This window comes from Diceros bicornis, chromosome X (genome assembly GCF_020826845.1).
Source record: "Diceros bicornis minor isolate mBicDic1 chromosome X, mDicBic1.mat.cur, whole genome shotgun sequence".
NCBI lineage: Eukaryota > Metazoa > Chordata > Mammalia > Perissodactyla > Rhinocerotidae > Diceros > Diceros bicornis.
The window spans coordinates 87,103,327-87,123,321 of NC_080781.1; positions in this window are offsets into that span (position 1 = coordinate 87,103,327).

A 19,995-nucleotide genomic window follows, 5' to 3' on the forward strand; every position below is an offset into this window, starting at 1 on the left:
GCCACTCATATCACAGTGACTAGATCATGACGCGATTAGAAACAAAATGTTTTAGTGTTACTACAGTTTACAGCTTTAATCACATAATTTAAGAGAAAAACAACACAAACTATCTCATTGTCATCAATTAGGTGTGCAGTGTGGCTTAAATTCAAGTCATCTGTTTCCACTTAAACACAATGTGTAGACACCCTACCTCTAATAAGGCATAATTTAGGGCACCAAGCCTCTAATCAACCTAATACCCAGCTCTCTGTCCCTCGATTATTTACTCCACTGGCAGACAATTTCATTAACCCCCTCCTGTGCAATAATTTTCTCTGCCACATGTTCAGGAAAAAATTATTTTCTAGCAGTATAATTATGTGACCATGGTAAACGACAAGTGTTTTCTGAAATTCTCCAAGGAGATGAACTCTGACACCTGGCCTCTTTGAACCACCTTTAATAATGAGGGCTTCTTTTAGTCCATTTGTGTGAGAGATTCAGAACTTTAAATTTCCATTAAAAAACTAGTGATACTTAAGGACTTGGCACATGAGGTCACTCATGACATTTGCATTTCAGAAATGAATTTGATAACACTGTGTTGAGAATAACGAGAAATTCATCTAGACTATAGTGTAAAATCCAAGCATCCACTGCCTTAGTCTCTGCATTACTGATTTTATCTGAAGGATTCAGCAGATCTCCCTATAATTGGGTTGTGTCCTTACCAAGTGAAGAGTTTAACTGCCTCCACAGGGTTGAAAACAATTACTGAGGTTTTTTTCAATGTAGGCAGACACGGGAAGGAAAATTACCCAATGATTTAGGGCTTAGTGAAGATAGGCCAAAGGCAGGTTCTCTGTGGGACAGCTCACCCACAGAAGAATGCCCTTGTAAGCTTACCTAACAACTAGAGGCTATCACAGGATTTTCCCAGCTGCCCCATCACTAAATGGACATATAGACAGATATATTTAGAAGTGCGATTCTGGTTGTTTCCATTTCAAAATAAGCCAAATCATAAAATAGTCAAAGAGACAATCATTTTCTAAATGTGCTTAGACCATCTGAACCTCTAGTCATTTCAACTGCTAAACAAAGTATACAGACAATTCTTTCATTAATTCATTCAATTGAATACCTGTTAGAAGGAGATAATATGCAAGGTGCTGGGGACACAATAATGAATAAATAAGACACACATTTTTTTTCCCCTCAAGTTGTTCAGAATCTAGTAGGGGGACAGACATAAATAGATTAATACAGTGTGTGCCAACAGAGGTGGGCACAAGATCTTATTATGGCAGTACTTAGGCAGGCATTCAACCCAGCCTGGAGATGGTTCAAAAAGATTTCCTAAGAGAGGATACTTGAGCTAAGGCTTGAAAGATTATTAGTTTGCCAATCTGTTGACTGAGGGAGTAGTGTATTCTAAGCAGAGAAAATAGCAAACGCAGAGCTCAGAGATGGCATGAACAATAGGTTGAAGGTGACACACCATATAGCAGTAGAAGCTAAGTTTTAAGAAACAAATCATGGAAATTTGCTTTCCTTCTTATCTGCAATTTTCCCTACAAGTCAAATGAAGAACAATGTCAGTTAATTGAGAAGTCTGAGTAATGAAGGGTTTAACGCAACAACGAATTTAGCAGGGTAGGCGGAGGGATGACTCTAACTACAGTATATGAAATATGGTCCAAATTTTTGTTTTTATCTTAAGAACCTGCAACTGACTGAGGTGCCAGGTTGGAAAGCAGTGAGCCTGATTCTTTTTTTTAGTGTTATCAACACCAGGTGTGCTTGTCAGCAATTTGAATTCACCATGGAGACAGATAAAGTGCATTGATCAGAAAGGCTGCTTTCACACAATCAATCAATCAATCTCTCCCTCTCTGTCTCTCTCTCACCCCATCCACTACCACCATGCCTGTTCCAAAAAAAAGTTATAAGGCAGCTTAGCAGTCTATAAACATGTATGCAATACAGTAAGATATAATAAGTTCAAAGTAAGCGAGAAAATGAGGCAAGGGGGAAATAAAAGCAATAAAGTAGGAGAGAGGTAAGTGTGTCTAGTTAGCCAGGAAAACCATTCATGAAGTCCTATACAATAGAAAAGGTGGTCCACAATGGTGGCTCTAAACTGTCTAGCATGCAACATAAAGGATACATAATTACATCATTCACTGTATCTACCACGCAAGAACAAACCCTTGTTTGTTCAGTAGGAAGCACCTTGAAACATCCTTCAATAGAAGCACTGCTTGTCCTATCCTTGATTTCTCCTGTGGGAAGAAACTGTACACTAAGTTTATCAAACAAAGTACATCAGAAACACAGACAAATGTACAAACTATCTTAAATTTCCAATGGATCTGTGACTATCTCAAACTTTTTTTTCAAAGTGCTCTAAGCAGGTAATCCCTTCTCTTCATGTTGTGGGTCCAGTCACTCTTTATTTAGTTTCATGAGTTTGGTGAATTTCTGTGAGGCCTTTAAAAAAGGAAAATGGATTATCATCACTGCATAATGCTAATCCTCTAGCAACATATGCCAATGCTTTTAATGCCTTGGAATACCTTCTCCTATCTCTCTCCTATCTCCTATTCTCCTATATCTCTCCTATCACCTAGCAACTATCAGCCTGTATGCAACTGTAACTCAGGATTTACTATATGTGATTATGTTATAGAACAGAAAAGGATGAAATATACTGATGTGATACTTGTGCATTACCTAGTCATTTTCCTGTAGGATGGAAAGAAATTTAAATTGAGGAATAAGATAGATGGTGGGTGAAGCAAATCTGTTGTGGTTTCAACCATAGTAAATGGCATCTCATCAGTATCAGGTACCAAAGTTGTTAATTCCCATGACAAGTGAAGAGAAGTAGCTGGACTGCAGAGAATGAAGTTAGATTTTATAGCATAAAAGCGCTTCCTTAGTTCAGCAATCACAATATGTTATAAGCACATTATCTCCACTGAAGACAGGGTGATTCGTAAAATCAAATTTATTACCTAAAAGTTTTTTCTCCTTTTTTTAAGGGTTCTGTCTATTTGATGAAAAGACTTTGATTCATAGGTGAAAGGATATCTACCAACCTACTCCCAATACCCTACAGGGCAAGCTGCAGGCAAAAATCTGTCACAAACAGAAATCCTGTATTAAAATAAGTGCATTTCACTTGTCAACTTTGTTCTGTAGTTCCTGTGGAGGGAATGGCCATATGGCCAGGGAGTCTTCAATCCTAAAAAGTCTTTACTAGTGAAAATGATAAAACTTAGCGAATTAAGATGGACAAAATTTGAATCATAAAACAGGAAGAGACATTTGTGCCCTGAGCTTTAAAACCTGTTATGGCTTTACGTGTGTGAGAAAGGTAAGGAAAATATGAGAAGAAGCACATTGCTGCCTGGTGTAACCCTAAAATCTCTTGCAGGAATGGTGAATGTGCTTCATTTGAAAGGGACCACAAGGAATGTTTTTCACTTATATCAATTTCCTGACTAGGTAACACAGTTGCAATATTCTTAAAATGCCTCTTTATCTTATATTTAACATAGAAAACATCTTCTAAATATCCTTTTAAACAACTGATGTTCCTGTGTCTAAAAAACATTAAAGATTAGATTTTAAAGGTGACACATATGTAGAAAGCAGGGATGAGTAAAGACAAGCATCAATCAAGCCAAAACTCATAATTTTCAAACAAATTCTCCTGATAGTTGTTCAAGGTGATGGAGATATTTCCTGCTGGGAATTTATTAGGAAAACACACAGTTCTGGAAAGGACCATTACTTGTACATTGGGATTATATCTCTCAATTACAGTTTTCCTTCCGTGAGCTATTCTGTGTTCTATAACCTCCCTGGTAGCAAGTTACATGTTTAGGGAAGCAACTCTTTTAGTGAACTAACTAGTGCACGATTCTAAGATGCCTTTTATTCCTATGACATTCTCCGGATTCAGGCGACACTAAGGGGTCCCTAAATTGGCTTCTGCCTTAAGCACCTGAACATGTCGGGGAAGCTAGCAAAATGTGCCTGGCTGATTACTATTGCTTGTGTTGATTTTGAATAATAAGAATTTCATATACTGCTCTTAAACTTGAATTTCTAGCCCTGATATGAATTGCAGATACATTCTGTTTTTTCTTTTAACAGATGAATAAATTAGCCCCTGTGACTCACAACCTTTTGACTTATGTTAAGAATGTTGAGGCTGGCTGGCATTAAGTAAACCTGGATGCCTGTCTTGTTTCAGTATCAGTTTGAAAGCAACCAGATTGTCTAGGGAAAAAAAAGTAAGGAGCAGATGGACTATTCAGAAACCTCATGATCTTTCTTCTCACAAGCTTTCCCCTTGAGACAAAGGACAAAAAGTAATCCAGAAGAAAGCAAGAGTCATAGTGAAATAAAGCATCCTATTTCCACTTAAAAAGAGTGTTATCTTTGTGAAATTGATGCATTGCCAACGAGGTCTCTACAGGTACCAGACTTGGTGATAAATCAGGTATGTTAATATTGATTTAGAATCTAATAATTAAATCTAATTTGCTCTCCTTGGTTGACACATCTCTTCTTCCCTTGCAAGAAATCCCTACTGTGACAGAGCAGGACTTAGGCCTCCAGGCAGTAAAGGGCTTCCTTAGCCTAATAACTTGTATATCCTTACATTCCTTTTAGTTTGGGATTCACCACCTTCTCCCACAACTTCCAAATGCAGCCTCAGGTCTAGCTATTCTTGAATACTGACCTCTTCCACTTCCTAAAACTCCCTTTCCCATGAACAGTTGGGCAATTTCCTTTAGAGGCCACTAGGAGGCAGCTCATGCATAACAAAGACCCTGCTGAACTGTAGAACAGCCGCCAAATTGCTCAGATATCTCAAGGAATTACTCTTTTACAAAGCTGCTCAAGGTTCTCTAGAGCCACACTAGGGCAGCAATTCTTTAAAGTATTATGCATATTACAGTACTCGGAACTCCCTCTTGTGTGCCCTAAGATAGGGCTCAGTGTTCTTTTTCCAGTTCTAGAGTGACTTTGGGGTAGGTCCATATAGAGTGCATCATTCACTCCTAGCAATGTCTCAACCCACATAACCAGGAGTCTAACAACCCTACAGTACCTTTATACAACTTCTCTCATAACTTCAAGGCCTGAATAGCACATCCGGGATAAAGTTTGTCGGCATCAGAGATTGGGTGTGCAAGTGTATGTGCAAGACCATGTTAGTGGGGGTTGCCATATGTGTGGAAGTAAATGGCACTATCACCACCCACTCATGCAAGCCAAAACCCTAGAAATAATCCTTAACACCCCCTCACTCAATCCATAGCCACACCTCACTACCAATGCCCTTTGATTTTACCTCCCAAATAAATTTTGATTCTGTCCACTTCTACCTCTGCCTCCAGCACCCTAGTCTAAGGAACCATCATCAGACTACAACACAGCCTCAGCCTCTTAACTTTTCTCTCTGCATCCACACTTGTCCATCACGATCCATGCCCTCTATTGCAACCAGAGTGATATTTTAGAAACACATGCTTTAATGACTTCCAGTTGTTTTTAGGATGAAGCCCAAAATCCTTAATCTGGTTTATGAAGGCCCTGCAAGACCCCACCTAGCTCTCCAGCTTAATCTCTTTCTACTCTCCCCACAGGTCTCTGTGCTTGAACCACACAGGTTTTCTGTCAGTACTCATACTCTCCAAGCTCCCTCATGTCTCAGCGCATTTGCATATGCTGTTCCTTCTGCCTAGATTGCACTTCTGCACCCTTCCTCTTCTTCACCTGCTTAATTTCTACTCAACATTCAAATTTCTTCTGGAATGTCAATTCTTTGGGGAAATCTGTCTTGAATCTCCTCCCCCTGAAGAAAACATCATGTCCCTTGGTATACATTATTATAGCTCTCTGTATTTTTTCTTGTTATTAGCTCAGTTTTTAATTGTATATTTGTATACTCTTTTAGATTGATGTCTGTCTCTTTCACTAGAATATAAGCTCAGGACATGAGCTATGTTTTAGTCGCCATTTTATTCCCAAACACACATAGTAAGTAATCAATGGAGATAGGTTAAATGGACGAAAAGAAGAACAAACGAATGAACAACAAACGTTGATGCTCAAAAGGGGCCCATATATGCTGTGTGTTAATCTCTACTGAGTCATGAATAATATAATCTTTTAGACAGATGGGAGGCATATGCACTTCCAATAAATTCACCAGAAGGAATGGATTTTTAAAACAGAGACGGAAGGATAGTGTCATTGTTGTTGATATTCTTATTGTTTATTATTATTATTACAAATGAAAACATGGATGGAGGTAGGAAATGGATTTGCCATATTTAGGATATAGCAAGGGGGCAGGCAGAATGTTGTTAATGTGGAGGAGTAAAACACAAAGATATGTGAGTTCACATTTTGGAAAGCTTTAAATGCTACTTAGAGGGAACATACCCCACTGACTGCCAAATGCCATGTATAAGCAGGTAAGAAACCAACAAATACAATTATGGATTGCACTGGAAATAGAGAGCAGATGGGGCTAGTTGGTTTGAATTTGGCTGGTAGAATTTAAAATACGTTCGCTTATTCATGATAACCAAATACTGGAAACAAACCTAGGTGTCCATTAACAGGAGAATAGTAAAAAAGTTGTGGTATACGTATGTAATAGAATACTACTCAGTAATAAAAATGAACAGATTATTGATGCAAAAAAAGTATTTGACAAAATTCAATACCTTTTCATGATGGAAACACTCAAAAAACTAGCAATTTACGGAAACTACCTCAACATAATAAAGACCATATGTGAAAAGTCCACAGTTAACATCATACTCAATGGCAAAAGACTTGAAAGGTTTTCTTCTAGCATCAGGAACAACAAAAAGATGCCTGTATTCACCACTTCTATTCAACATAGTACTGGAAGACCTAACCAGAGCAAATAGGCAAGAAAAAGAAATAAAAGACATCCAAATTGGAAAGGAAGAAGTAAAATTGTATCTGTTTACAGATGACATGATCTTATATGTAGGAAACCCTAAAGCTTCCACACACACAAAAAAGTCAGAACTAATAGAAGAACTCACCAACGTTGCTGGATACAAAATCAATACACAATATCAGTTGTATCTCTATACACTAACAATGATCAATCTGAAAAGAAAATTAAGAAAACAATTCCATTTACAACAGCATCAATAAACTACTTAAGAATAAATTTAACCATGGAGACAGGAGACTTGTATACTAAAAAAATATTGCTGAAAGAAATTAAAGGAGATACAAATAAATGGAAAAACATCCCATGTTCATGGATTAGAAGACTTAATACTGTTAAAATGTCAATACAGCCCAAAGCAATCTACAGATTCAATGTAATCCCTATCAAAATCCCAATGGCATTTTTTTCAGAAATACAAAAATCCATCCTAAAATGCATACATAAACTCAAGGGATCCCAAATAGCCAAAACTATCTTGAAAAAGAACAAAGTTGGGGGTCTCACACTTCCTGATTTAAAAACTTATTACAAAGCTACAGTAATTAAAACAGTGTGGTATTGGTATAAAGACAGACATAGAGCATGGAATAGAATAGACAGCCCAGAAATAAACCCTTGCATATATGGTGAAATGATTTTCAACAAAAGTGCCAAGACCATTCAATGGGGAAATGACAATCTCTTTAATGAATGGTGCTGGGAAAACTAGATATCCACATGCAAAAGAATGACGCTGAACTCTTATCTTATACCATACTCAAAAAATTAAAAATGGATCAAAGACGTACATGTAAGACTTAAAACTATAAAACTCCTAGAGGAAAACATACGGGAAAAGCTTTATGACATTGGATTTGGCAATGATTTCTTGGATATAACATGCAAAGCATGTGCAACAAAACCAAAAATAGATAAATGGAACTATATCAAACTTAAAAACTTTTGTTCATCAAAGGACATGATGAATTGAGTGGAAAGGCATCCTATGAAATGGGAGAAAATATTTGCAAATCATATATCTGATTAGGGGTTAATATTCAGAAAATACAAAGAACTCGTACAACACAACCACACACAAAAAAGCAAATAACTCAATTAAAAATTGGGCAGAAGACTTGAATAGACATTTCTCCAAAGATTCCATACAAATGTCAATATAAGAAGATGATCAACATTACTAGTCATTAGGGAAATGCAAATCAAAATGACAATAAGATATCACTTCATACCCATTAAGATGGCTACTATCAAAAAAAAAAATACCTAGAAAATAGCAAGTGTTGACAAGGATGTAGAGAAATTGGAACCCTGTACACTGTTGGTGAGAATATAAAATGGTGCAGTCACTGTGGAAAACAATATGGCAATTTCTCAAAAAATTAAAAATAGAATTACTATATGACCCAGCAGAATATAGAAGGGGATCACTTCTGGGTATATATCCAAAAGAATTAAAACCAGGATCTCACAGAGATATTGGCACACCCATGTTCATAGCAATAATATTTACAATACCCAAGAGGCAGAAGCAACCCAGGTATCCATGGATAGATGTATGGATAAACAAAATGTGGTATATATATACAATGGAATATTAGCCTTAAAAAGCAAGGAAATCCTGTCACATGCTACAACATATATGAACCTTGAGGATATTATGCTAAGTGAAATAAAATAAGTCACAATAAGACAAATACTGTATGATTCCATTTATATGAGGTATCTAGAATAGTCAAATTCATAAAAATAGAAAGTAGAATGATGGTTTCCAGGGACTGGGGGAAAGGAAAATGGGTAGTTGTTGTTTAATGGGTATAGAGTTTCAGTTTTGCAAGATGAAAAAGTTTGAGAGGGGCTGGCCCGGTGGCATAGTGGTTAAGTTTGTGCACTCTGCTTCGGCAGCCCAGGGTTCGTGGGTTTGGATCCTGGGCACAGACCTACACACCACTCATCAAACCACGCTGTCGCAGCGTCCCACATATAAAATAGAGGAAGACTGGCACAGATGTTAGTTCAGGGACAATCTTCCTCACCAAAAAAAAAAAAAAAAGCTTGAGAGATCTGTTGTACAATTTGAGTATACTTAACACCCCTGAACTATAAACTTAAAAATTATTAAGATGGTAAATTTTATGTTTTTTAAAAACAATTTTAAAAAATGAATTTACTAATGATACATGCAGCAACTTGGGTGAATCTCAAAAACATGGATCTATCTCAATAACATTACTCTCAGTGAAAGAAGCCTTACATAAAAGAATATATACTATATACTTTCATTTATATGAAGTTCTAAAAGACGTGAATCTATTGTGAAAAAAATCAGAAAAACATCTGGGGTTGGGGGATGGAGGGTTAGGGCTATGGGAAGAGACTGACTGGGAAGTATCTAAAGGAACTTTATGGGGTGATGGTAATAGTCTAGATCTTGATAGGGGTTGCTAGGGGTTGAGTTACACCTATGGGCCCCTGTTGTGCCTTATACAGACTTCTGCTACAGTGCTTCTTAATCGTTATAGCTTTTAGTTGTTTTACCTTGCTATATTTTACACTCTACTGGAAGTCCACTGAAGATTGAAACTGTCTTATCTCTGTATTCCTGATGTCTACCACACTGGAACATAGTAGATATTTTTAAATGTATACTGAATAAATAAATCCTAAGATAAATGACTAGTAGACAACTATGTACTCATTCAATTGACAATTTTCTTGGTTCCTATAGCTTTCATTCACTGTGTACTTATTATTACATGCCAAGAACTTTATTATATATTTTACCCATGCTGCCTCACCTAAGTTTCAAAACAACCTATTGATAAATAAATGAAAAGCAATAGGATATATTGGAGTATATGAGGAAGACATTTGGTTTAAAACTAATTCAGCCTGACCTTGTTTTTCCAAAAGCACCTGACGTGGCCTGTTGAGCATGCATTGTACGTCTGCTTTAAACATTGACTATGTCCCAAAGACAAGAATGATGCCCCTAAAGATAAGGATTTAGCTTCCCCCAAATATCGGCATTTCTTTAAGGATAAGCAGCTCTTCTTGGAAACTAAGGATTAATTACCGACCTGCTGTGCTCACCTTGTGACCACTGACCTGCTGACCACTGATCTGCTGTGCCAGCTAAGCATCTCATGACAGTAGTAAAAGATCTTTCTGTCATAAGTGATGTGTGCTCTTTGTTTCAAGATGGTATACAACCACTCTGTACAGCCCACTTCTTTGGTGCCCTTCCTTTCTTCCTTGGGGAAGGAAGTCCCTGGGCTATAGTCCTCAAACTTGGCTTATAATAAACTCACCCCAATTTTGATTTATAGATTGATTATGGATTATTTGCATCCACACTATGGTTTATATGCTATTAATTAAATTTTACAAGTAAAGCAACTGGGACTCTGAGAAGTTACATAATTTACCCAAGATCACAGAGCCAGTAAATGGTGAAGCTGGAATTCAGCTCCTATCTGACTCTAAAATCCATGCTCTGAGCCACTTTAAAATGTAGACTATTTGGAAGAAGTAATTCATGTTTTCTGCTTCTTATGTGTTATATACTGAGGAAGTCAAGAGAAAAACAAAAAGGCCCATGGAATGGAGGAAGACACAAAATGTGCGGCAAGTAATTGTGTGTATCTAGACAAGTTCTCATACCACACATAATGCACATAAATCTTTCTTGAAAGCTTCAGGGAGGTGTGTAGGAATGACTGAATTATGTTCCCCCCCACTACACACACATATACACATACACACACTTGCATGTGCTTCCCAAATAACTGCTTTAATCAGCCATGAAAATCAAAGAAAAAGAAGCCTTCTCCCCTCTAGCTATTCTGGAGCATTTGAGGCTGGCACTTGAGTGCATTCTTTTGCAAATGATTGCTTTGCCTCAGGAGAGAGATTAATTGGTTTCCATGGTCAACTACCTTTTTAGAGAAAAATCTGTCAAGAGAGGAGAATAGGGAAAGCAAAACTCTGTGTGTGCATCTTTTTTTAAGCAGTATTGAGCATTTTGAATGAAAAATTCTGTGTGCATATGTGACAAACTTCTTATTCAGCTTATCCTTCACAAAAAAGAATTTCAAAATTGGAATCCAGGCTGTTACCTTTTGGGGTATCTAAATAGTTTGCTCTGATTATAATACATTTTATGTTATAATAAATTATAATAGCTAGAATTTATTGAGCATTTACTATAGGCCAGGCCCTGTACTATAGGTTTTACATGATTTAGCAATGTAATTGTCACAACAATCTCATGAGGAAGGCACTATTATTATTAACCCCATTTTACAAATGAGGACATTTGCTGTCAGAAAGGTTAAAGGACCTGCCCAGTATCACAGGGGAAGGAGGTAGAGCCTGTGCTCTACCCAGTCCTATCTGATTTCAAAGTTCATGTGCTCAATTATTCTACTATGATTTATTCTCATCTTACAGAAGAGAAGAAAGCAGAGAGTCATCCTAACAGAATATTCAGTAATAGCAAGCAAACTTCAGCCAGGAGAAATATCTTAGATTCTCCCAATCTCTTCCTCCCCATTCTCCACCCCCCACCTCCCCACCACAGCCCACACCTCCCACCCACTATGTTAACAGCAAGAAGACTGCCTTCTGTCTGCAAGCCAGGAAGAGAACTTTCACCAGAACCCAACTATGCTGGTACCTTGATCTCAGACTTCCCAGCCTCCAGAACTGTGTGAAATAAATATCTGTTGTTTAAGCCACCCAGTCTATATTGTTTTGTTATAGCTGCCCAACCTGACTAAGACAATCGTATTCCATTAAAATGTATTCATTTGGCCATTCTCTATTAGGAATTTGGTTCAATAGGAAGTATTTTATTAACCAATGGCATGCACTATAAAAAGCTGGAAAACTAGAAACATCACACAATACCTATAGCACCTTTGTATTTATTTAGAAATGTATAGATCTCTTATGTTTAATAAAGTGAAAGTACCTATAGCCAAAACAATCTTGGAAAAGAATAAGCTAGAGGACTCATACTTCACAATTTCTGAACCTACTACAAAGCTACAGTAATCAAGACATAAGATAGATATATAGATCAATGTAATACAATTTAGTCCAGAAATAAACTTATACATCTATGGTCAAGTGATTTGTAATGATGGTTCCAAGACCATTCAATGGGGAAGGAACAGTCTTTTTAACAAATTGTGCTCAGACAGCTGGATATCTCATGCAAAAGAATGACATGAGACCCCTATCTCACACCATACACAAAAATTAACTCAAAATGGATCATAGACTTGCATGTACCTGGTAAAATCATAAAATTCCTAGAAGAATACAAAGGAGTAAATCTTTATGACCTTGGGTTATGCAATGGCTTTATTATACAACACCAAAAAGTCTAAGTGACAAAAGAAAAGTTAGATAAATTGGACTTCATCAAAACTAAGACCTTTTATGCTTCAAATGACATCATCAAGAATAAAAAGATAACCTGCAAAATGGGAGAAAATATTTTCAAATCATATTTCTAATAAAAGACTTTTATCCAGAACATACAAAGAATTCTTACTACTCAACAATAAAAAGACAAAAATCCAAGTAAAAAAAATGATCCAGCCCTGTCGGTCTAGTGGTTAAGATTCTGCAGTCTTACCTGGGTTTGTTTCCCAGCCAGGGAAACACACCATTTGTCTGTCAGTTGTCATACTGTGGCAGCTGTGTGTTGCTGTGATGCCAAAAGCTATGACACCTGTATTTCCAATACTAGTAGGGTCACTCGTGGTGCACAGGTTTCAGTGGAGCTTCCAGACTAAGATAGACTCGGAAGAAGAACATAACCACCCACTTCCAAAAAACTTGGCCATGAAAGCTCTATGAATAGCAGCAGAGCATTGTCTGATATAGTGCCCAAAGGTGAGAAGATGGCACAAAAGACCAGGTAAGATTTCACTCTGCTGTACACAGGATCACTACGAGTTGAAATCGAATCAACGACACTAACAAGAACAAAAAAAAATGATCAAAGTATCTGAATACGTATGTCTCCAAAAAAGACATTAAACTGGCCAATAAGCACATAAAAAGATACTCAATAACATCAGTCATCAGGAAAAGTCAAATCAAAACCATACTGAGATACCACTTTACACCCTCTAGAATGGCTGGAATCAAGAGGACAGATTATAACAAGTATCAGCAAAGATACAGAGAAGTGGATCCCTCGTATATTGCTGGTGGGAATGTAAAAGGGTGCAGTTGCTTGGAAAATGTTAGTACTTCCTCAAAATGGTAAACATAGAGTTACCATATGACCAAGCAAACCCACTCCTAGGTATAAACCCAAGTGAAGTGAAAACATATGTACACTCAAAAGCTTGTACAAGAATGTTCATAGCAGCATTAATAATGGCCCAAAAGTGTACATTATCCAAATGTCCATCAATTGATGAATGGATAAATAAAATGTGGTATATCCATAGAAAAGAATATTATTCATCAGCAAAAAGAAATGAAGTACTGATACACGCTACAACATGGAATAATCTTGAAAACATGCTAACTGAAAGAAGCCAGTAACAAAGGACCACATATAATATGATAACATTTATCCAAAATGTCCAGAATAGGCAAATCCATAGAGGAAGGGGGTTGGTGAGCGATGGCTAAGAAGTATAGAGTTTATTTTGGGGGTTCTCTTAGTTTTCTCTTTCTTTACCATGTGTGATTCTGTTCTGATTATTTGGTTAGTGGTTACCATGAGATTTGTATAAAAAATCTCGTGGATGTGATAGTCCATTTTTTGATCGCTTCTTATTCCTTTAGACTAAGTTGATTCAATCCCTTTCCTCTTCTCCTTCTAAGTAGTTGTTGTTGCATCTTATTCCTTCTGGTGTTGTGAGTTCATGTTTAACATGATGAAGTTATATTCATGCTTGGTGCTTACCTTCCCTTGATCTTTTGTTTTATATTTAAGTGTTTGCGAATCTATTTTGATAGAGGACTGCAATGTTTCTGGTTTTGTCAGCCTATTTTCCTCCTTGTTCAAAACTTTGAATTCCCTTTCTCTTTTTTCCTCAGGGATGAGGGCCTTCTTGAGCACTTCTTGTAGTGGGGGTCTTGTGGCAATGAACTCCCTTAGCTTTTGTTTATCTGGGATAGTTATTATTTCTCCATCATATGTGAAGGATATTTTTGCTGGATAGAATATTCTTGGCTGAAAGTTTATGTCTTTCAGAATTTTAAATATATTGTTCCACTCACCCCTAGCCTGTAAAGTTTCTGTCAAGAAATCGGCTGAGAACCTGATAGCAAATCCTTTGTATGTTATTTTTTTTTTGTCTAGCTGCCCTTAATATCTTTTCTTTGTTGTTGACTTTTGCCAGCTTTACTACTATATGCCTTGGAGAGGGTCTTTTCGCGTTGATATATTTAGGAGATCTATTTATTTCATTCACTGGTATTTCCAGCTCCTTCCCCAGGTTTGGGAAGTTCTCAGATATATCATTTCTTTGAACAAGTTCTCTGCTCCTTTTTCCCTCTCTTCTCCCTCTGGAATATCTATAATCCTTATGTTGGATTTCCTAATTGAGTCAGATATTTCCTGGAGAATTTCTTCATTTCTTTTTAGTCTTAGTTCTCTTTCCTCCTCCATCTGGAGCATTTCTGCATTGCTGTCCTCAATATTGCTAATTCTTTCCACCATATTGTCAGCTCTGATGCTTAAGGCTTGCAGATTTGTCTTTATCTCCTCTATTGTGTTTTTCATCTCTAAGATTTCTGATTGGTTTTTTACAGTTTCAATCTCTTTTGTGAAGAAACTCCTGATTTCATTGAATTGTCTGTCTGTGTTTTCTTGTATTTCACTAAGCTTTTTTATGGTGGCTATTTTGAATTCTCTGTCATTAAGGTTATACATTTCTGTGCTTTCCAGGTTGACTTCTGGGTGCTTGTCATTTTCCTTTTGGTCTGGAGATTTAATATATTTTTGCATGGTGCCTGTCGATGTTGGCTTACTTTTCCTCATAGTGAAAATATATGGTTGCAGTTTCCTCTTGCTGCCACTGGGTGGGGGTCAAGGGCTGTGTATTCTGGCCCGCCTCAATCCGTGGGCACTCTTGCCAGCCTCTGGCTGATCTGAGGCAGGGCTGAGTGGTGGCTGCTCGGGGGGGAAGCGTGGGAACAGCTGGAGCTGGAGCGTGGGAACAGCTGAGACTGGAGTGCAGCTAGGCCGAAGAAGCTGGGGCTCGGGTGCCTGTGGGTTGAAGCAGCTCTGCAGCTGAGGTTCCACTGGGCCGAAGAAGCAGGGGCTGGAGTGCCGCTGGACAGAAAGAGCTGGAACTGGAGTGCGCTGGGCCAAACAAGGAAGAGCTGGAGCACTGCTAGGCCAAAGAAGCTGCAACTGGAGTGCACTGGGCCAAAGAAGCTGGAAGTGGAGAGCGCTGAGCCAAAGAAGGAGGAGGTAGAGCACAGCTGGGCCAAAGAAGCTGGAAGCGGAGTGTGCTGGGCCAAAGAAGCTGGAGCTGGAGTTCGCTGGGCTGAAGAAAGAGGTGCTGGGGCACCGCTGGGACAAAGAAGCTGGAACTGGATTGCGGTGGGCCGAAGTTGCTGGCGCCAAGTCTGCTGGAGCCTGAGCACAGGCCAAGCCGAAGCCGCTGGAGCCGGGGGTGGGGGGGTCAAGCCGAAGGAGCTGGGGCCGTGGCAGGGGGAAGCCAGGGAAGCTTGGGCCATGGATTGGTCCTGCTAGAGCAGCTGGGGCTGTGGCATGGTGCAGCCTGAGCTGCCGCTGCCTCTGGTGTGGGGGCACAGGCTTGCCTCACTGCTGGTCTGCCCAGGCACCTGGGGGCCACTGCCTGTGGGGGTGGGGTGGTCACGCTGCCCCTGTTAGTGGGGCCCAGGTGCCTGGGGGCTGCTGCCTCTGGGGATGGGGCTGAGCTGAAGCGCCGCTGTGCTGAAGTGCCAGTTGGGCAGGCTGGAAGGGAGAGGGGCGCTTACTTTCACCTCCCCGATCTCAGAGGTTTCTCGCCTTGCTGTTGCTCTCTGCTTTCCTGAGGGGCTAGCTTGTTAAAACTACCCTTGCAACAGTTCCATTCCCTCCGTAGGGGGATCCCCGTGGGCTATGAGGGGTCTTGAAGAGCGCCAGTTTTCACGTGGCGAGCCGCCCCTCCCCCTCCTCTGAGAGCCGTGTGGTCTCAGTCTCTGGGTCACAGTCCTTGGGGAAGGAAAGGAGCTCCTCTTACCTCCTTCCACTTCTTCTGGGGATTCCAGCACCTCTGTCCTCGGGTGTACAGCTGCCTCAGTGCCTCACACATCCCCTGTGTTGTGTGAATAGCTTCTGTTGGAATGTGAATGTCCTTTTTGTTGTGTCTTACAGGGGGAGAGTTCAATGTGGGAAGCTCACTCTGCTATGATGCTGACATCACTGATGGAGTTTATTTTGGGAGTAGTGAAAATGTTGTAAGATTAAATTGTGGTGATGGTTGCACAATTCTGTGAATATACTAAAAACCACTGAACTGTGCACTTTAAAGGGGTGAATTTTACAGTATGTGAAATACAGGTCAAAGTGGAGAAAAAAAGAAAATAACAAAATGAAAATATCTTTAAGTTTTCTTTACTTCTCATTTTTGTTGGTCACTTAATCTTTAAACAAATTAAACCTGAGCTCAATTTGTTAAAATTCTCATATTATCTGCCACATTTAATTGGCTTGTCTTTTATCACAATAAAGCATAGTACTATAGGTGAATACTAAGTGAAATGCTAATTTTTAGAGAAAAGAAAAACCATGTGGTTACGAAGATAATACATTATACATTATATAAAATTAAATGGGACACATCTTCAACTGAAGAAAGTATATTTCAATTTATATTTGAATATAGTTGAATGAAAGTGAAAAATATTTGAAGCTATCATATCACAAAGGATGCATGTATACCCTCTAGAAATTATAGCCTTGAAAACTTTTCATTTCAGAAGAGTTAGTTATTTATAGCCATGATATACCACAACCTAAGTTAAGATAGCCTTAATAGTAGAAGTCCTCCTTCTCCTCTTCCTCTTTCACTTCTTCCTCTTCTTTCTTCTTCTTTCTTCACAATAACTGCCACTTATGGAGTACTTGCTATGTTTTTTAAAAACAACATCTCATCATCTCATTTTGCAACTGCCCATGAGGTATGTACTATTGTTAGCACCATTTTACTCAGAAGGTACAATTCATCTCATTGCCCAAGTTCACACGGCTAATAAGTGATGAAATAGAGAATCAATCCCAGGCCAACTGACTTCAAAATGAATGTTCTTAGTCATTTCCTTTCCTGTATGGAAAGCAATGAACTTGGCCAAGTTATGAGCTCTATGGTCATTACAAAGGTATGCACTGAATATTTCATCTGTAGGAACAGAATCAGATAAAATCCATTCAATCTCTCTAGCCCAGAAAACCACATCCTTTCCTTTCTCCAGTTTGTATCACAAAGAAATCTTCTCCAAAAACATTTTGTTAAACAGATCATCCCATTCTACCAGTACTACCTTAAACCCAAGTAACTACCCAGACTTTGCATTTATTAAATAGTACAGTGGTTAGGAAGATGGGCTCTGGAGTCAACTACTTGGATTTGAATCTTGATTCTCACAATCAATACCTTTGCAACCTTTGGATGAGTTACTTAAAACTCTATCCTTTGGTCCTTTAATCTGTAAAATGAGTATAACAATAGCACCTGCATCATTGGATTGGGTGTTGTGGTGATCAAAAGAGTTATTCACGTAGAGCACACAACACAGTGCCTGGCATATTCTAAGAGTTCACTCAATTTTACCTATTATTAACTATTCAAAAGAGGTTCTTTGTCTCCCTATATTCTGGATCTTTCCATCCCCTTGGGCTTCTGTCCTTCAACCTTCCCAGGAAACATGCAGCAGCAACTGAAGGAGAATGAAGGATCAGCTTTTCCCCTGTGTTGAGGGAAGTACACTGGGAATATTCACTCATGCTTGATGAAGAAGACACTGACCACAAGCACAGAGATTTCCATTAAGCAAATGTTTTGTCCAATAGCTGTTGCTTTCAACACAAGGAATGGTGGATTCTTCAATAAGCACAAGGCATTAACTAGATAATAAAATGATAGAGATAACTCCCTAACATTAAGACCGTGAGACAATTGCTTCCCAAGTTTTCTGCTGACCCTTACAATTTTCCTGTAGTTGAGATAATTGAGCTTCACTTAATTCCAGAGTAAAATATATTTCAAAGTATCATCTCCCCTCCCACACCTGGAATATATTATCTAGTGTAGACTGATGATCCTTCCTGTACTTTTGATAAATTCCCTAGTCAGTAGAAGTAATGTTAATGAAACACGAAGAGTCAACATTAATTAGAGTTAATGAAAAATTAAAACTCTCTTCTAATTACTATTTGTGTCTGACATTTTGCCCTCACTGAAATCTACAAGAAAACTAATTAATGAGTTTAATGCTGCACTTTTCTTTTACTACATTCTTGAAATGGACTTAGCAAAGATTGTCAACAAGTCCAAATCAAACATTCTCTTGAGGGCAGTTTTCAGCATTGAATTCCTGCCTGGGATGCATTCATTCTCACCTGAGTAATGCCCATTGAGGAGTGGGGACACATGTATGGTAAGATAGCTATGGCCTAGAAAGCCACTCTGTCTATATACTAAAGGGAAATTCCTTTCTATCTTCTACACAATTATTGTCATCTTTTCTTCCATTCCACTTAACAATCTTCAAGATAGGAAACTGGACATATTATACAAAAATGTCTTTTTAAAAAAATACTTTAAAGAAATTCAAGGTATTTTGCTGAGTGAAGCAGAAGAGTGAAAGGATTTTCTCTAACGTTTTTTTTCTATTTTAACTATAGAATATTGACGCCACCATGATTTCTGCCATGATTATTAAGGGAATTCCACTTTAATTCCACTGAGAATACTAAGATTAAGGTATTCACCAACAGGTTAACGATTCCATTACCATATGCTTCTATTATAAACAGAACTATGAATAATTCAGTTAATAATCTCAAAAACAATTCTCTAAATATAATCTAAGAACATATTCCCTTTGGGCCAGCCCTCACTGAACATATATCATGCTTATTTAGGGGACAAAAAATTATACTTTATCAACCGAGAAACAACTATTTTAGTTTCTTTATCTTAGTTGTTTTTATCATTTTCTCTATTCTCTTCTTCTTTGGGTATATCTTAAATTCATTTGTATTCTCACCTTCAATTGTTTTTTCTGACCTTTGGTTGCCAGTGTTGTTCATTTGCATTTATCCCTAATTTCTCCTAAACACATTTCTATTTTTATATTCTATTCTTCCTGCTCTTCGTAATGGTTTCTAGTGTCAAATAGAAACAAATCTAGACATAGGTAAGAGGAAACTTTTTTCAAGACTACTGCAATAGGGAGAAAGCTCCAACTTCAGCATCTGCAAGTGTCTCAAAATCAAACTGAAAAAAGCTTTTTTTTATAGGGAGGAATAATCAAGGCTAACAGGAACTTTTGAGGGGAAATTAGTCTAAGGAGTGAGAGTAGGCAGACAGCATGTTCAAGGTAGTCTGATAGGAAATGTTTCTCACTGTGGTTAGCCCATTTCAATTCTACGATGTGCTGTGTATTAGTCAGGGTTCTCCAGAGAAACAAAACCAAAAGGATGTGTATATACAGAGAGAACTTTATTTTAAGGAATTGCCCCACATGACTGTAGAGGCTTGGTAAGCCTAAAATCTTCAAGGTAGGCCGAGCAGGATGGAAACTCAGGGAAGAGTTGCAGTTTGAGTCCAAAGGCGGTCTTCTGGCAGAATTCCTTCTTGCCTAAGGGAGGTCAGTCTTCATTCTATTAAGGCTTCAGCTGATTGGATGAGGCCCATACACATTATGGAGGGTAGTCTGCTTTACTCTGTCTACCAATTTAAATGTTAATCTCATCCAAAATACATCTTCACAGAAAT